The following is a 9,555-nucleotide window of genomic DNA, read 5'->3' on the forward strand; positions in this document are numbered from 1 at the left end:
AATTTATTCTTATTCTTTATATTTTGTGATTTATTTTTAGTGTTTATGAGCATAAATCGAATTATTGATTTATTACTTATAGACCCTGAGATCGAGCGGACATTTAGACAAAGAAGACGCGCAAGATCAGCTCAAAGACAAGTGGAGATGGAACTTGGAAATCAAAATTATGGACAAGGAATAGACCAATCATGTGCACAAGCCAATCTATTGTTGCTGTAGGATCGTGCTATAAGATAGTACATTGTGCCGCTCTTTAATAATTAAATCTGGGAATTAAGAGACCGGAGATTGAGGGCATTGTAATTTAAATTGAAACAAGTGATATTTTAAATGCTCCAAACGATGGGCCAGTTTAGTGGGAGTGCCCACGGAAGATCCACATCTTCTTCTTCAATTATTCATGGAGGTGAACAATTTGTTAAGATAGCTGGCGTGACTGAAGATGCATGAGGTTGAAGTTGTTTCCATACTCATTGTGAGATCAAACACAAGTATGGCTTAATTCGTTGCCACCAAGTTCAATATCTACATGGCAAGAATTAGCAGAAAAGATTTTTGGTTAAGTATTTCCTACATAGTAAAAAAGCTAAATTGCAAAATGAGATAACCACTTTTCAACAATTGAATGAAAAATCTTTGTATAAGGCATGGGAGAGATTCAAAGAATTATTCGTAAGTGCCCTTATCATAGGATTCCACATCGCATCTAGTTGAAGATGTTTATAACGGTCTCAATGCACAAACAAGATTAATGGTAGATGCTTCAGTGAATGGCGTGATTTTGTCTAATCTTATAATGAGGCTTACGAGATCATTGAGAGGATCGCTAGTAACAACTATCAATGGCCAATAGATCGAGCAACTTTTAGGATGATGAGTAGCCGAAGTGGACGCAATGGATGCACTTACATCACTCACAGTTCATGTATTTTCTATTTCTTCAATGTTGAAATAGTTAACCGTTAATGGTTTGAATAATTTGCAACTTAGCACCAAGTCAATTTGATGTTGCATCCTACTTATACTATGGGAATGGTCATTCTTTCAGACCTGTTTATCAAATCTAGAGTCGGTGTATTATGTAAGGAATCAACACAAAAATAGAAGTTGTAATGCCCGCACCTGAGACCATCGCCGGAGTCGAACACGAGGTGTTAACGGACTTAATTCATTAATTAAACAACTTATTACCAACCATGCTATGTACATCACCAATATCAAACATAACATAAATAGCTAGATTTATAAGTCAGAATCATTAGCTCACTAAAGACCAATATATTTGGTTCAAATTATAATAATACATGTTATAAACTAGGTCCCTATACATGCCACTCACTTGATAATTCTAGCATATGTGTTTATACTGTCAACGGTGTTGGCTTGATAGTATGATGCTGCCTCCGACGATCTCCAACCCTGAGCTAACCTGACAACACTAAAAGAAATGGAAAGGAGGGGGTAAGCTTTATGCTTAGTAAGCTACATGAAATAATAATAAGTAATTTACTAACATGCTTTCCATAGTAAAACTAACCCAATTGTACATTTACACATGTTCTGGTTAAGCTACTTTCTTGAGTAGTAGTCCACTAAATCATTTATATCTAGAGTTACGGAACTCCAAATTAAGATCCATAAATTTTCCAGAAACTAGACCTCATATATCTTTCCACCATAAAATTTTCAGAATTTTTATTCCAGCCAATAAGTACAGTTTATTATTCAAAGTCTACCATATTTTGCTGTTTAACAGCTTCGACCTTTTCTTCACTAATAATTTATTTATCTCATAGTACAGAGACTCAGATAATGTTTCTGTTTGTTTCTATTAAAATTAGACTAATATCTAATAATAAATTATAACCCATAATTAGTTTTCTACAATTTTTAACAATTTTTCCAAGTAGAAACAGGATCTCGAATTCATTCTAACACTGTCTCACAAAAATTAGAATATCACATCATATACAACTCTTTCTCTCCCCCTGTTTCCTTTATATGAAAATAGACTCATTAAGATTTAATTTCATAATTTATTTGAAATTTAATTCAACTTACACAATTTTTTGTAAATTTTCAAATTCCCACAACTATTGTTTCCAACACTTTTACTACTAAAATTCAATCTTACATAATTTCACTTTATCCATTTTGTCTTATCGAAGTTCACTCAAATATCGATCATATTGCTCAAAATTTTCTTAAACATATACCTGCATTTATTCATCATATAAACATGTTCACATGTATTTTTTACTTAATCGAATTTCCGTAACAGGCCCAATTTGCCATGATACCAAGAAACAAGTAGATTATGAGATCACATAAATCCGACAAGTTATAGTTACAAAAATTTAATAAATTACAATACTTATGAGTCAAGTGTGAATTTAGGAAGAATTTTTGAATTTAGTGAAATTTTTTTTTGTGTAAAAAAAAGAGAGAAAAGAATTTAATAAGTAAATTGGGTCTAAAACGAGGTATCGAGACCTCGAATTCATAAACCGAGCCATAAATATTTTTAAAAATATTTATGGAGTGTAAATAAGTTAGTATTAAAGTTTCGTCAAGAAATTTTAAGATTTCGGTAGTTAATTAGGTGAAAAGGACTAAATTGAACTAATTGTAAAATTGTGAGATGTGATTAAATAGCTTAAGTATTTAAAAAGATGGATTAAAGAGCAATTAGACCCAAAGGTTAATGGCTGGACGGTTTGGGTATGAAATAACCAAGAAAACAATGTGAACAAGGGGCAAAATTGGAAATAGCATAAAAGTAGTAATTAAATAATGATGTAATTGAAAAATCTAGACATTTCTTCATCTTTCTCAGCCAGAAACGTCGTACCAGGTCTCCTATGCTGGTTTTTCATATTTTTACACCATGTAAGTTCAATTTTTACTATTCTTAGTAATTTTTATGTTTTGGTGACTTTTACAATTAGGTCCAATCATCTAATTCATTAGTTTTTGATTTGATGGGTGAAATTGGAAGTTACCCTGGCTGAGTAAGGGTAGTATATGATGAATTATTATGAAATTGAAGTTCTAATTTCATATTAAGGTTATTTTATTAAGTCATTTTGATAGAAAATGGTATTTAGGACCTGATTGTGAAAAAGTTGTGAATTAGATGTTGGTGTTGAAATTGAGAATATCAAAGGTTTGAAATAATTTATAATGATAAAATAAAGTGTTAATTGATAAAAAAATTAGTTCAATTGATGGGTGAATTGAGTAGGGACTAAATTGTAAAAACTGTAAATTTTAGGGTAAAAGTGTAATTTCGAAATTTGAACAGCATAAATTGTGAAGTGAAGTAGAAATCAAATAAATGCTAATGAGTAGAAATAATTATATTATAGATCAAGAGAAACGAGATTCAAGTCGTGATCGAGGGAAAATAAAGTTTACGAGGAATAGGCTCGATTACTAATATTTATATCGAGGTAAGTTCATATGATTTTTAATAATGCAATGTGTAATTTAATGTTTTGAAATGAAAATTTCATGAATGATATAGTATATTATTGTATATAAAATGTCATTAAACTGTGATAATTGTAAAATGATATTTGAATAAAATACAAATTAAATGGAACAACGGACTGAGTATTCATCAGGCTAAGACGAATCGACGGAAAAGACCATGGTTGGACCATGCAGCATGTGAAATGTGATTCTGTATAAGACCATAGCTGGGCTATGGCTTCGGAGAAATGTGATATGTCTACTGTATAAGACCATATCTGGGATATGGCATCAGTGTGATATGTGATCCGTATAAGACCATGGCTGGGCTATGGCCTCGGTATGTGATATGTGACTATGTGCAAGACCATAATTTTACTATGGCATTGTGATAATGAGGTACTCAATTCCGTAGTTGTTCCCTAATTTGATTATGAACGAAAATGTAAAATGGCCCGAAAAGATTAAGAATTGGTGAATACTATGAAAATGACACGATTTGGAATAAGTTCTTGATACTTGATGACATTGAGATTATAGATCTATGCTTATGAAGCATAATTATGTGTTCTTACCATGATGGTTGAAATGATATTGTATGGATTTAGTGAATAATAGTGGTGAATGAATAAATATGGCCTTGGCAGTTTTGGATTACTGCAGTAGTGTAACTTTTGAAATTCACCATAAATTGTGAAATTGAGTTAAGGGCTGAATAAAATATGAGATTAAAGCCTGATGAGTCTAGTTTCATATAGAGGAAACGGTGCATGCAATTGGATTTTATGTTATAAGATATTTAAATTGTTGTGAGACAGAGTTTGAATGACTTCGAGATCCCCTGTTCTGATTTTAGAAAATCATTAAAATTGTACAATTGTGGTGTTTTATCTTAAAAGCATGTTGGTAATTGCTTATTAATTTCATATGGACTTACTAAGCATTTATGCTTACTCCCTCCTTTTCATTCCTTATAGTTTTGACAAGCTAGCTCGGAAATCGGGAACGGTCGGAGGCCCACTCACACTATCCGTATACCATCTTGGCATAATGGCTTGTATATTTTGAGTATGGCATGTATAGCATTATAATCATTTTGTATATATGGTCTTATGATATGGTTATTGAGTGGTATGGAAATGCTTGGTAATGATTAGCCATTGGAATGGCTAATCATGATCATATTTGGTGTTATGTATGTCAAATTGCTAGCTAATCCATAGAAACCATGAAATAGGTAAAATTTACCATAAAATAGATTCAGACAGCAGTAGAGATGAGAATTTGAAAAATAACTAAAAATAGTAGAAATGGAATTAAATAATGAATAAGTTAAGGAATCGAAGCTTGATGAGTCTATTTTCATATGGAAGAAGCGAAATAGGTATATGATCTATATTTTATGAGATGTTTAAATTTTTGTGAAATAGGGCCAGAGCAATTTCTGGATCCCCTGTTCTGAATTTGGAAATTCACCATAAATTTTAAAAAGATAATTAGAAGTCATGCTTTATATGTAAAGATTCCTTATTGAGTCTAATTTTATTAGAAAAAAAGGGCATAGTCATTTAAGCTCTGTACAGGGAGATATCTGATTTGTAATACACAGAGGTCAGAGTAGTCGAACCCTGAAACAGGGGAGACTTTAACTAATAAAATGTACTAATTGGCCAGACCAAAAATTCTAGAAAAAAATTAGTAGATAGATATATGAGTCTAGTTTCAGGAAAAATTTACAGAATTGGATTTCGAGTTTCGGAACTCGAGATATGAATTTTTAAGAAACTATGACGCAGTTGGACAGCTTGTCCGAATTTGTTTAAGTGCTCAAATAAGTTTAGTAATGCCTCGTGCTCGACTCCGGCGACGGTCTCGAGTAAGGGGGCATTACATTTATTAGTATCAGAGCAGGTTTAGTCGGTTCTCGGACTAACTTAGTATGTGTAAAAGTTTAGCTATACATGCCATGCCACTGATCTGTGATAGTGTGATGTTTTCCGACGCGTATAAGTACCGTCTTATTTATACAGGGTACTCTCCAACCGAGCTGCGCTGACCATGTTCAATATTATGTGAAGGTATTTGAGTAAAGTTATGATTATGATAAGTCTCGGTTCAGAAAAGTATGAATAAAAGTTTATGATACATATGTGATAATATGTGAGATGAAAGTTCATGTTATGATAAATATCCATATTTGCTTAATACTCATATGATGTAGTGTATGTGGCTTACTTGATAAGATGAACGGAAAAAAAAATAGAAAGTAGTAGAGGTATGAATAAAGGTCATAATATCATGATACGAATGAAAATGTCCTGGCCTTGATTGGACGTTGAATGTTGATGAATGTTAATGATATATAATTTTTATGAGATAAAGGATTATAATGAAATGAACTTATCTATGTTAAATTGTTGGACTGAATTATATGATTGTAATGATATGTACATGATGATGCACGAAATGAAAGTTGTGATTGTGATGCAAATATCTGTGTTTGTTTGGCCTTATATGATGTCATGAACATGAATTAATTTAAATAAATGAATGGATAAGTAAAGTTATCTAGAAAACATAGAATGTATGCATAAGTATATTGTCTAAATGGGACAATGGGAAAATTTGAGTAAGCCAACATGAATATTGCATTGCCTGAATAAATGATATGATTTTGATGATGTTGCTATGATGATGGAAGTTGTGTCATATGTGTATGTATAAGAAAGTCCAGTCAGAGGTCCTACAACCCCTCCCCCTTACCGAAGTGGTACTTATAATGGAATTTCATGAGATTTGTATTGAATAAGTTTCCAGTTGAGAACCCAAAGAGTTCAGTGATAGAATAATTATAAGTATGATCAGAGATTGAAAATGAGCTGATAAGTAAAGTCTGAGACAGTAAAGTATCGGATTGATGTAAAGATTATTGGAGTTATGCACTGTCCCAATTAGAGAAGGAATTCTCTTTGGTAAATCGAATTACTCAGGTGCAAGGTTGAGAAAAGAGTAAATCGAAATTTATTCAGAGCTGGCCTTCTTTAGTGAATGGTTTAATATGAAATTTGTGACGGCAGAACTAGTTAGGGAAATGATATTTGAAATGTGAACTATCTGAGTGTGATAGTTATGACTGGGCAGATTTAGCAGTCTCTTTTGAGATGTTCTATGTGTTTACCCGTTCTTAGAAATATTTCTATGGCTATTGATCTTCTGAAGAAATTTTTGTTATATGAGAATGTCTTTTAATCCTGGTGTTGGATGAAAGCATTGGTAGTCTGACTGGTTTATAATTTATATTGCTCTATTTCATCGGGTATTCTATTTCATTTTGTCTGATAAGAATTGATGAAAGAATACGTATGATATTATGATTTTGTTTCTTCTACTTGATGCTTCATCTGATATATATGTATGGGAAGATATATTGTTCTTGTTATATTTGGCTCTAGTGGGATTAAATGATGTTTTCTTTTAGACTTTCTTTCTTTGAAGAATTATCGGGGTATTCTGTATTTTCTCTATGAGCTTGGTTTTCGATTCTCCGGCATAGTATCGTATCTTGGGTTTCTTTATCCTGGATCTCTTTATTCTGGATTTCTTTATTCTGGGTTTCTCTATCTTGGATTTCTTTATTCGGTTTTCTTCTTATCTTTGCTCCATAATTTGTCAATTACGACTCATGTTCGAAGTGCGTTCTTCAACTTGTGATAATCATGTCAAATATGACTATACTTCTAATTTGATCTTGGTAATGTGGTGATTTTAGTATTGGGATTTTTTTTTCTAATTTCTGTGTAAGGATTTGACATCAGTAAAGGCATAGGTGATAAAAGCGCGAGTTTCAGTCGGTATGGTGAATTATTTATTTGAAAGATTTCGTGTGACAATTATGTCAGGATTATTTTTCTCAAGTTTGATAATAGAATTTCATTTTTGTGCTGATAAAAGAGTAAATAGTCTGAACGAGAAGTGTATATTTATTAGAAATAGTTGGATATTAGTTAAAGTCACTATGAATGATAAGGTTTTCGTCTTGTGAAAGCTGAAAAGTTTATTACATGTTGACAGAGTTCGGATAGATGAGAATATTGGTAACCGAAGCGTCTGAACTAGACTAGTCTACATTGAGCAAAGACTTCCTGACTTTCAGTAATGCACTGTTGTATGAATTGTGATATGTTTCAAGACAGTGAGGTAATGTGATAGTTTAGAGCATTCGATGTTCCATAAAATCTGAGTTATTAAAGAGGTTAAAGCCGAGCATTGGGATCTATCAAAATTATCCTTGCCAGTGTTGATATTGGGATGGAAATGAAAAGGATTATTCTTGAGGCCATATCAGAATTATTTCTATGGCGGAAAGAGGAAAATGTGATGTATCCTATTCTTAAATGTTTGGCGAGATCTATAAATCATATCGGTATTGAATGAATTCCTACTCATCAGATTCATTGAATTTCAGCTCTCTTTGATTGTTGGATTTCTTGGAATTTCGGTCTCCGTTAAATCAAGTTGAGATACAGGTTTTATGTCATGATATCATGGGAAACTGAGAAGGGTTGAAAATTTAAGAACAATTAAGAGATGAGTCCGTAAGCTTTCAGAATATATGAGAAATTAAAGAGATATATTGGAGGCACCGCCTGAGTGAAAGTTCTTCAGCACCGAATATGAAATTGAGGAATCTAAGTGAAGACCACTTTTCTGGTAAGATTTTCGGGGACGAAAATCCCTAAAGGGGGGAGAGTTGTAATGGCCCAAATTTCAGTGATATCGGAACAGTGATTTGAGATCACTAAATCCGACAAGTATGTTTAAAAATTTAATAAATTAATACTTATGAGTCAAGTGTGAATTTAGAAGAATTTTGAATTAGTGAATTTTGTGTAAAAAAAAAAGAGAGAAAAGAATTTAATAAGTAAATTGGGTCTAAAACGAGGTATCGAGACCTCGAATTCATAAACCGAGCCATAAATATTTTTAAAAATATTTATGGAGTGTAAATAAGTTAGTATTAAAGTTTCGTCAAGAAATTTTAAGATTTCGGTAGTTAATTAGGTGAAAAGGACTAAATTGAACTAATTGTAAAATTGTGAGATGTGATTAAATAGCTTAAGTATTTAAAAAGATGGATTTAAAGAGCAATTAGACCCAAAGGTTAATGGCTGGACGGTTTGGGTATGAAATAAGCAAGAAAACAATGTGAACAAGGGGTAAAATTGGAAATAGCATAAAAGTTAGTAATTAAATAATGATGTAATTGAAAAATCTAGACATTTTCATCTTTCTCAGCCAGAAACGTCGTACCAGGTCTCCTATGCTGGTTTTTCATATTTTTACACCATGTAAGTTCAATTTTTACTATTTCTTAGTAATTTTTATGTTTTGGTGACTTTTACAATTAGGTCCAATCATCTAATTCATTGGTTTTTGATTTGATGGGTGAAATTGGAAGTTACCCTGGCTGAGTAAGGGTAGTATATGATGAATTATTATGAAATTGAAGTTCTAATTTCATATTAAGGTTGTTTTATTAAGTCATTTTGATAGAAAATGGTATTTAGGACCTGATTGTGAAAAAGTTGTGAATTAGATGTTGGTGTTGAAATTGAGAATATCAAAGGCTTTGAAATAATTTATAATGATAAAATAAAGTGTTAATTGATAAAAAAATTAGTTCAATTGATGGGTGAATTGAGTAGGGACTAAATTGTAAAAACTGTAAATTTTAGGGTAAAAGTGTAATTTCGAAATTTGAACAGCATAAATTGTGAAGTGAAGTAGAAATCAAATAAATGCTAATGAGTAGAAATAATTTATATTATAGATCAAGAGAAACGAGATTCAAGTCGTGATCGAGGGAAAAATAAAGTTTACGAGGAATAGGCTCGATTGCTAATATTTTATATCGAGGTAAGTTCATATGATTTTTAATAATGCAATGTGTAATTTAATGTTTTGAAATGAAAATTTCATGAATGATATAGTATATTATTGTATATAAAATGTCATTAAACTGTGATAATTGTAAAATGATATTTGAATAAAAGTACAAATTAAATGGAACAACGGACT

At 31.6% G+C, this 9,555-nt stretch overlaps 1 non-coding gene across 1 annotated transcript; it reads right to left on the reverse strand.

Annotated features, from left to right (window-relative positions):
- Positions 1–591: 591 nt before the first annotated feature.
- LOC121220573 (small nucleolar RNA R71) lies at positions 592–697 on the reverse strand. Its single transcript, XR_005917792.1, has one exon. It is a non-coding gene; the product is annotated as a small nucleolar RNA R71 (small nucleolar RNA).
- Between the last annotated feature and the right edge of the window lie 8,858 nt (positions 698–9,555).

The sequence above is a fragment of the Gossypium hirsutum genome, chromosome D08, assembly GCF_007990345.1.
Source record: "Gossypium hirsutum isolate 1008001.06 chromosome D08, Gossypium_hirsutum_v2.1, whole genome shotgun sequence".
Taxonomy (NCBI): domain Eukaryota; kingdom Viridiplantae; phylum Streptophyta; class Magnoliopsida; order Malvales; family Malvaceae; genus Gossypium; species Gossypium hirsutum.